The following is an 8,778-nucleotide window of genomic DNA, read 5'->3' on the forward strand; positions in this document are numbered from 1 at the left end:
GTCCCCCACCTCCTCTGCAAGTCTTTCCACACCACTGCTGTCCCTGTCTAAGCCATGGGTGTTATCTACCTGGATAAACCCAAATACTTTTTTCTATCTCCAGAGCCTCACTTCCTATGTAAAGTCTTAATTTGCTCTTGCAGAAGAATGCAGCTACTTCCTTCTCCACGCTCCTAATGCACATTCCACAATACATTGCCATGCATCCAACACACTTTGCCAAGGGCTTACCAGGTCCCAGATGCTGTATCAAGTGCCAGGGGCACAAAATGAGTTCAGAGTCTAGTGGTGGAGGCGCTCAGTTCAGCACAGGCCTCCAGTAATGTGACCAATGCTATCATTAAGGTCCTGAACGCTGCCCAGGGAGTCAAGAAGGGCGAACCGAGAGGGGACATTTGACCTAGGACTTGATATTTCTTAAGAGTTCAGATTTTTATTTTTGTCCCCTTGGATGTCCTCAAATGTCCTATCCTTGATACCCTCAACCCCATCCTGCATTTTTCCTTTCACCTCTGCTCTCATTGTTTCTGTTGTCACCTGTCCAAGGTCACTCTTAGTCGCCCCATCAGACAACCGTGTCTGTAACTGGAGACTGTCCCACATATGGAAAAGTTTGGAATACACAGACTCAAGAGAGTCACTGGAGGAGAAGTTCACATCTACCACTTTTGGGAGGCTGCAGTGAACCAGGCTGGGTATGGTGGTGGCTCAGAGCCAGCGGTAGGAGTGGAGGTGTGAGAAGTGGTGGATTCTGGATATATTCTGAAGGTAGATGAGGATGGAGTAGTTTGTTGTTGTGGTTTAGTTTTATGTTTGGGGGGGCAATGGATGGAAATCAGAAGCTTGGTTTTAAACATGTAGAGTTCGAGATATCCTTTAGACATCCAGGTGGACTTGTCAAAAACAGGCAGTTGGACATATGAGTCTGGAGTTGGAGGAAGTGTCCAGGCTGAAGGTGGAGAGGTGGGGTTATCAGTGTACAGTGGCACTAAAGCCATGAGACTGTGGGGCTCCTTAGGGAGTGAGGGTGGCCAGCAGAGACGACAGCGCTGAGCCTGAGCCCTGGGGTTCAGTTTTATTAAAATTAAATTAGAAAAAACAAAAGGAGATATTTGCATAGTCTGGTGTACTGTAAGCACTCAATAATGGTAGCGTTAATTTTCACTAACCTGTCCCAAGTCTTTAGCCTTAGAAATTCCCTGAAGGTAATTTGTTGTTTTGAGCTGTTTCCATTCCTTTGGCTTATGCTGATTCTTTCACCTGCAAGGCCCCATCCCCCTTTCTATGATTCATGCCCTTTCCATCCTTAAACATTCAGGTCAGAGATGTAGCCTGGAAACCTTCCCATATCAGCCCTACTTCCATGCTGATCTTCCCCCAGTTTGTGATGACAACAGAAATGCATTTGGGTTTGTGAGTGGCTTTACACACGTTGCGACCTGGAAATCCATTTCAGATGGAATGTTTTGTCTCCTGGGTTGTTCTCAATGAAAAGGATTGTGTTTCCCAAAGTGACCGCTAGTCAATGCTGATTCCTGAGACACCAATATGTAGAAAATAGAAGAATCTTAACTATTTCGACCTATTATGTGTAATAAATGTCTTTGGTTAAAAATATATAAGAAAGAAGTAAGTTTATTGCTATTTTAAAAAATATTGCTTAAGTTTTTAGCTTCCTAAGAAACAATTTTCCCTGGATTTCCTTCTCCCTAGCTATTTAGTTATTTATTTACTTATTTCCAGGCTATACATTCTAACTTCCCCAAATTCCTAGATAGTGGGAATCTTGAATTTTTTCAGTCGAATCAAAATGTTCCTCAAAACTGGAAAGACCAGTTATCTGATCTGTTCTTCCACTTCTGGGAACAGAGCTCAATATCCCTTATCTCCCGGGGTGGGGGTGGGGGTGGGGGGGACAAATCTTTTTCCTTTATAGCCTCCTATCAAGACGTGCTGAAATATAAACTGAATGAACCATTAAATAATTGATATAATTAAAGTTTGGAAGTTATTGTTAAACTCCTTGGATCTTATTTTATTTAACTTTTGTTTATTGAGAATAACGGTAGACAATGTTATTTAGGTTCTTGATTACTTTGCCGTAGGCACCTACCAGATTGGTGGAGGAGCAAAAGTTCCATTCTATTTCGAGGATGGCTTTTTGGATGGATGAAAACCTGCATGAAATAATTGGGTTGCCGAGTGTTTCTTGTCAACATGCTTCCTTTGCAGGTGTTAGAGGCACAAAAATTCAGCAATTATATTGCCACTTTAATCATAGCTTATGCTTCTTTTAAAGAACACATAATCTGTTATAAAAACGAGAAGTGAATATTCTTTCCTCTTTCCTCATCCCTTCTTTCACCATGCGAGAGCTAGCTCTAAATATCCAATCCCCTTTCACATCAGGGGTTCTAATCTTAGAGCATTGTGAGATGAGGGCTAATGATACATGATGGATAAATACTGCCCCCTTTTATGAAGACAAGACTGGAACCCATACATTTGTGTGTATTACAGAGGCTGTAAGCATTCTATCAGAGTTCTCAGTCTCCCACTTCTGCATACTGCACATGTATCAAAATATCTTTATAATTCTTTTTTTCCCTTTCCCTTCTCCCTGTTTTCTATGTGTGTTATTTGTTTTTTTATTTCTTAAACAGACATTTACTATGATTACATGGGTCAAGTTCTTTTGGGGGGGCATTTACAGAGGACGAAGATATGGTCTCCATGACTTATGCTTCTTGATGCAGCCTTGGGTAGACGTTTCTCTTAGGCTGGCAATCCACCTAAAAGACAGCGGCAAAATAGTATATGACTCATTTGCACAGGAGAGGCGCTCAGGCAGGAGCCCAGCTTCCTGAAGAAATTTCTTCTCTCTTATCAGAGCTATTTTCCTTGACATTTAATATGTTGGATAGAAAAGGGACTTCTGAGTCACAGAGCCACAGAACCCAGCAACGTGCTGGCTTGGTGTGTTAGTCACAGATCCTTTGGAACAGTGTGTCAGAAAGGAGAGAAAAAAAGCTGTTTCCTCTTCTCCTGAAAAACCATATGGCAGAATTTGGTCTTTCTTCATCACTTCTCATCTTCCTCTTAGCTTTCTAATTTTGTGATTCTCGTCAGGAAGAAAGAGGAAACATGGCAGCATAGTACGCCCCTTGATACGTGTATAGCCAACTGCCTTAAAAGTCCTTATTCTTTACAAAATACTTGAAGGTAGGTTTGAATTGCTTGTAAAATGGAGCCCAGCAGTAGTTTCCAGGACTTGGGGTTTTGCCGCGCACCTACACTTCTGCCCTTCAGGGGACACCATTAATCAATCCTCTCACAGTATCCTCAGGAGGCAAAGCATTTTCATTTTGAACAAAGTCGTGGAGGGTAATTGAATGCTCTCCAGCAATGTGTGGGTGTGAAATAGCAGTTGCTTAGTTTCACAGAGAAAGGCAGGTTTTGATTAAAACTTTGATGTGCCTTAGATGGGTAACAAGGCTCTGCAGTGCTTCCAAAGCCCGCAGCTCCTCAGAGAGCCTTCTGTGGGCCAAGGCTCAGCTAATGGAGGCTCCATTGTTTTTCCACAATTGGTGGCGAGGCTTTTAGGTTTTTGAGTGCAGTGTGTCCCGTCCATTTTCTCCAAGGAAAAGCAAGCCTTATCAGTTTTCTTGAATTGGATTTCCTTTTTAGTCTGTGAAGAGAATCAGAGCTGTGTAGTTAAACTGGAGACTGTCAAGGGTGGTAGGCATTTGAGTTTTTCCATCTGTGTTACGATACCTTTGGAGTCCTTGTGCTTAGACGGAGTTTGGCTCTTAATTCTGTGATTCATAAAAAGGAACCAGAGCCTGTTCATTTACCATGAGGCCCATACTAAGGCAGGAATCTAACAGCATTGAGAAGCTTTGTTAACCTAAAAATAAAATCCGAAGTGAGAGGCAAAAAGTGTTTATTTGAGATCAAGTAAATAGCTATTTGGGAAACAGATTCAGGCAGAAACCCGAACAGTGTTCTGATTATGGGTTAAAGGCAAACGGTTTTTATGAAAAAAGGAAAGGAAATAAGTACAGAAGAAAGGAATTGCTATTGGTATTCACAAGTTAAGTTACTCTTTAGCTGGTTACTGATTCTAAAGAGTGTCCATAATGATCAGTTGCTATTAGATTTCCAAACAGTTGTTTGTAAGACAGTCTAGGCTTGACCCAGTCCCAAGGTTAGTTTGCCCAAGTCAAACATTTCAGAGTTTCAAGGAGCAAGATGTGCAAGGCCTTTCCTCTGGGATGGCGGCTCTGACTCCATTTTAAAATGGTTCCATTTGTATCAACTGTCTCAGCTTTCTAAAAAGAAGTGCTTGGATACCTCACATAGGTCTCAAAGATAGCCTAAGGAGTTTTCTGCTAAAAGAGGTTGGGAGAATTTGCTGTCCAAGAAGCATTTTTATCCTGCTCAAATGATAGAAACAAAATTGAGTTTTTATGATCCTTATAGTCTAGGGCCATATGTAATTTAAACTAATAACAAGCTAGGTTGTTAATTGATGGCGCAGGAGGTAAACTTGGCCCATGAAGAATTTTGTTTGAGCCACACAGTGTTTTAAGTATTTGAACATAAATATCTTGAGAAGGGGCGTATGGTGTTCAGTAAGAGTCCAGCTCAGCACTCTGTCTATTTGCGTTACTTGTTTGATCTCTGAAGGGACTTGAAGTTGCAACCCCTGAACCAGATGTCAAAATTAACAATTGTTTTCCCTAACAAGTGTCAAGTTAGGTTAATGCTGCTACACTCAGTGGCAGCATGACACATAAATACCAGGTGCACAGAAGTCCAGGGTCCTTTTAAGTCATTCCTAGTAAAGAAAGATGAGTTATCTTGGACCTGAGCGCCTAGAAAGAGAGTGTAGATTTTTTGTTTTGTTTTCAATAGCCCTAGATCCTAATACCTATGCCTGTGTATGTGTGTGTGTGTGTGTGTGTGTGTGTGTGTGTGTATGTATTTATTGGTTAACTATTTCTCTATCCATATGCATTCTTATAGATAACCTGCATGGCATTACCAAATGCCCTGTCTAGAAACCATACACAGCACTCCTGTTCACAATGCCAAGTAGCATTTGGCAATAAGTTGGTACCTTGTACATACTTCTGAGTTTTATATTCAGTTGGGTATATGCACACAGGTTTTATGTAGATGCAATATTTTTCTTTTTTTTTGTTTAGGAAAAGTTATTTGTGAGTACTTTCAGTTGAGAAAGTAAATATTAGGTTGTTGGAAAAGTCATGACACATTTTTGCAAAGAAAAACAGACAAAATATGTCATGACTTTTCTGACAACGCAATATAATCAGTATGCAGCCCATGATCTCAATTAGAGCTCTCAAACCAAAGTTAGAGTCTTATGTTCTTTGATTTTTTTTCCCCTCTGTCAATGTAGAAAGTTACTTTGCCAAAAAAGATCTGAAAAATTCATCAGAGTGTCTGAATATTTACAGCCCTGTTTGCAATTGGTTGGTTTGGGATTCTTTAACCTATGGTTACTTCAGTATCAGGACTCTGGGTTGCAAATGACAGAACCCAACTGAAACTAGTGACAACAGGGGTTCCCTGGAAGGGTCCTCGGGTAGAACTGAAGGAAGAGCTACAGCAATGAGGAAGGCTCTGGGCACTTGGTTGTGGACTGATATGAGCATGGAAGACCTTAGTCATCTGGAGTGCCCATTACCACAGATGGAGTGGGGATTTAGCATTCTTTATGGTCACACCTTCGCATTTCCTTCCTATGTTTGAGGAATTCTCCACCTTCCTAAGAAAAGCCAAAAACTAATTTTCCAACTTTTTTCTTGCACCTAAAGTGCATTCAGTGGAACCTAGGCCTCATTATTCAAAAACACCTATATGAGAGTTCAGATTGTACCTTAGAAATTCAAGCGGCATGTGCCTCTGCACAGTGGCCGAGGTTCTAAGAGGAGGCGCTGAATGCCCCGGGGGTGAAATGAGCTGTGGTGTCTGTGCCTGCCAGTGGGTATGCAGTCTACACTGGTGCATTGGGTGGTGTTCCTGCCCTTAAGATTCGTAAACAAATAAATCTTTAATCAATTTATTTTCTACTTAACTAGCCAGAGTGTTTCTATTGTTCACAACGAAGAACTTTGACAGATCAATAAATTAGAACTGACAGTTCAGAAGGTTAGAACCATAACTTTCCCTCCTCAATTTTGCTTGGTCTATTTAATTCAGATTTTGGAACATGATGATTGGGGACCAAGTAAACTATGGGCTGAGGGACCTTTCCCTGACAAGATAATAACATTTAGCACCAGATACTAAATTACACGAATCTGCTAACTTGTCACTAGAGACACCAAGTCCTTTTTCACGGCGCCATTTGTCTGGGGTATAGGGCAGGAGAGGCCAGTTTATGTTGTGATTACAAACAACCCTCAAATCTCAGGGCTTACCCTAAGAAAGATTTATTTCTTGCTCCTGATATGTAGCCACTGTTGGTTGTTGTGGGTGGGGTGCTGCACTTTGCTGTCATCCTCCTCTCTCTGGACCCCAGGCTGGTAGTGCACCCACCATCTGGAACATTGCTTGTCACCTTGGCAGAGGGGTGAGCGCTCTGGGGGATCTTGCATGGCATTACCAAATGCCCTGGCTGGAAGCCACACACAGCACTCCTGTTCACAATCCAATGGCCGGAGCTGATTGCTAGGCCCCACCCAGTGCAGGTGGACAGAGACCTTCCATGTGCCCAGAAGTCAGAGCTGGGACTGTTTGGTGAGCAGCACTTAGGGGTTCTGCAGTATCCTTCAATCATCCATACTTCAGTGGACATCATCTAGGTCATGTTTCACATTTGCCATTCTGAATGCCTCGCCGAATATGCATATTCGACAGTATTACATAAAGCACGGGAAGCTCTTTTTAGAGGCCTAGATCTCAAATGAAGCAGACATATGACTTTAGCAGAACAGCGAAATAAAACAAGACTCGGTTTACATCTTATAAACAGTGCTGTGGCATGACCTGGAGCTTGTTAAATACAATGACTCTTGTTGACATTGTTTATGTTAGAGTCTTTGCACAGAGCAGTGATGGGATGATGGCCTTTTTTTTTCCCCCCTAGGGGAAAAGTTATTTGAATAAATAAAGCCATGAGTATAAATGAGCTGAAAGCCTCTGGTGAGATGAATCAAACTCCATGTTTAAGTCCATCGTTACAGTGATCACTTACTCATTTCCAGTTGGAGCAAGTTGAAAGACTTCCAGATGTTGTTTTCTGAATGTGGCCACAAATCAGAGGCAATATTTGTGTTGTATAGTATTTGCTATTGTGTACAATATGACAGCAAGTATTTTTAGCTTATTTTTCATCTACTTTGAGGGAAGCACAACAAATCACTTAAAAAGTCTAATTAGTAAAATACGTTCTCGTTGAGTGCAGAGTGATTAGATCATATGTAGAAGGAGGCCCCTTCATTCAGCAGGTTTGGGGGTAGAATATGGGAGAAGCCAGTGAAGGTACCGCATGAGATCCTTGGAGACCTGTTTAAGTGGATTTGCAAATGTCATGAAAATATATCATTTTGATGCAGCGTCACTTATAGAATGGGCTCATATTTTTACACTGGAGGTCAGAGGTTTAAATTCTGCTTCCCTACTTACTGGATGTGGACAAGTGGCATACCCTCTCTGAACTTTAGTTTCCTCCTTTATCATACTTAACACACCTGGCTGTTGGGAAGATTAAACAAGAGCATGTGGATGAAAAGTACCTGGCCCATGAGGATAGTTCAGTAAGTGGAGATCATCTCTGTTCAGCCCTGTGTTGCTGGCTGGGACACAGGCCCCTGGGCATCAAAAAAGGTATAGGGATGTGTGTGTGTGTCTGTGTGATATAAAGCCCAATATTTACTGGACCTTTTAATGTTTCTCTTATTATTTTGAAATTTAAAGCATTTATAATATGCTCAACCATCAGAGGAACTGGAATATATATTTCTGAAATCTTAAATAAAAGCTAGCAGTAATTAGTAAATTTTTGTTAGCATTTTTATTATAAATTTACTCCCCATATAACTCATTTATTATATTGGGTTGTCAGAAAAGTCATGAATATTTTTTTCTGTTTTTCATTGCAAAAATGCGTCATGACTCTTCCGACAACTCAAAAATGGTTGAGGCTTACCTGTTCACCTTGGTTTGTGATTTTTTTCCCCCTCAAAACTAATTACAAATACCTTTTACAGAATGCTATGAAATAATTTTGGTCTGTGTCAGGGTTAACTGTATAAATGTGTTTCTGAGCTTTCGAAATCTAATTTTCAATCAAAAGAATATTTACAAATCTCCTCTATTAATTGTGCCAATTACTACAATTTTGTTACTTCTTTAGTTCAGGGAGGCTAGTGGAGTAATTGTGGGCTAAGGAGCTAGTTGCTAAACTGTTTTTCTGGTCCTGTCGTCCACATTTTAGTCAACTAAGTACATATATTATTATACTTGGTACTTTATATGCATTTTAAAGATAAACTCAATTTAAGCAACACAATACACAAAATGTAAGGACTGACCCTGCACATGGTATTATGGGGAATATAAGGCCTTCAAGAAGCCTGCAAGTTAAGAGTGAGGTGGGAGGGGAGCACTGTGCTAGGGGAGTTGCATATATTCTTTTTTTTTTTTTTAAAGATTTTTATTGGGGAATTGGGGAAATGGGAACAGCGCTGGGGAATTGGGGGAAGGGGAACAGACAAGTTGCTGTTGTTTTGTTCTTCAGTCTAGTTG

General features: G+C 40.9%; 1 protein-coding gene across 2 annotated transcripts in view; it reads left to right on the forward strand.

Moving 5' to 3' along the window:
* The window catches only part of METTL24 (methyltransferase like 24), a 108,220-nt gene that overhangs the window by 1,484 nt on the left and 97,958 nt on the right, over positions 1 to 8,778 (forward strand). The window lies entirely within an intron of this gene.

Source organism: Hipposideros armiger, unplaced genomic scaffold (assembly GCF_001890085.2).
Source record: "Hipposideros armiger isolate ML-2016 unplaced genomic scaffold, ASM189008v1 scaffold_101, whole genome shotgun sequence".
NCBI classification, from domain to species: domain Eukaryota; kingdom Metazoa; phylum Chordata; class Mammalia; order Chiroptera; family Hipposideridae; genus Hipposideros; species Hipposideros armiger.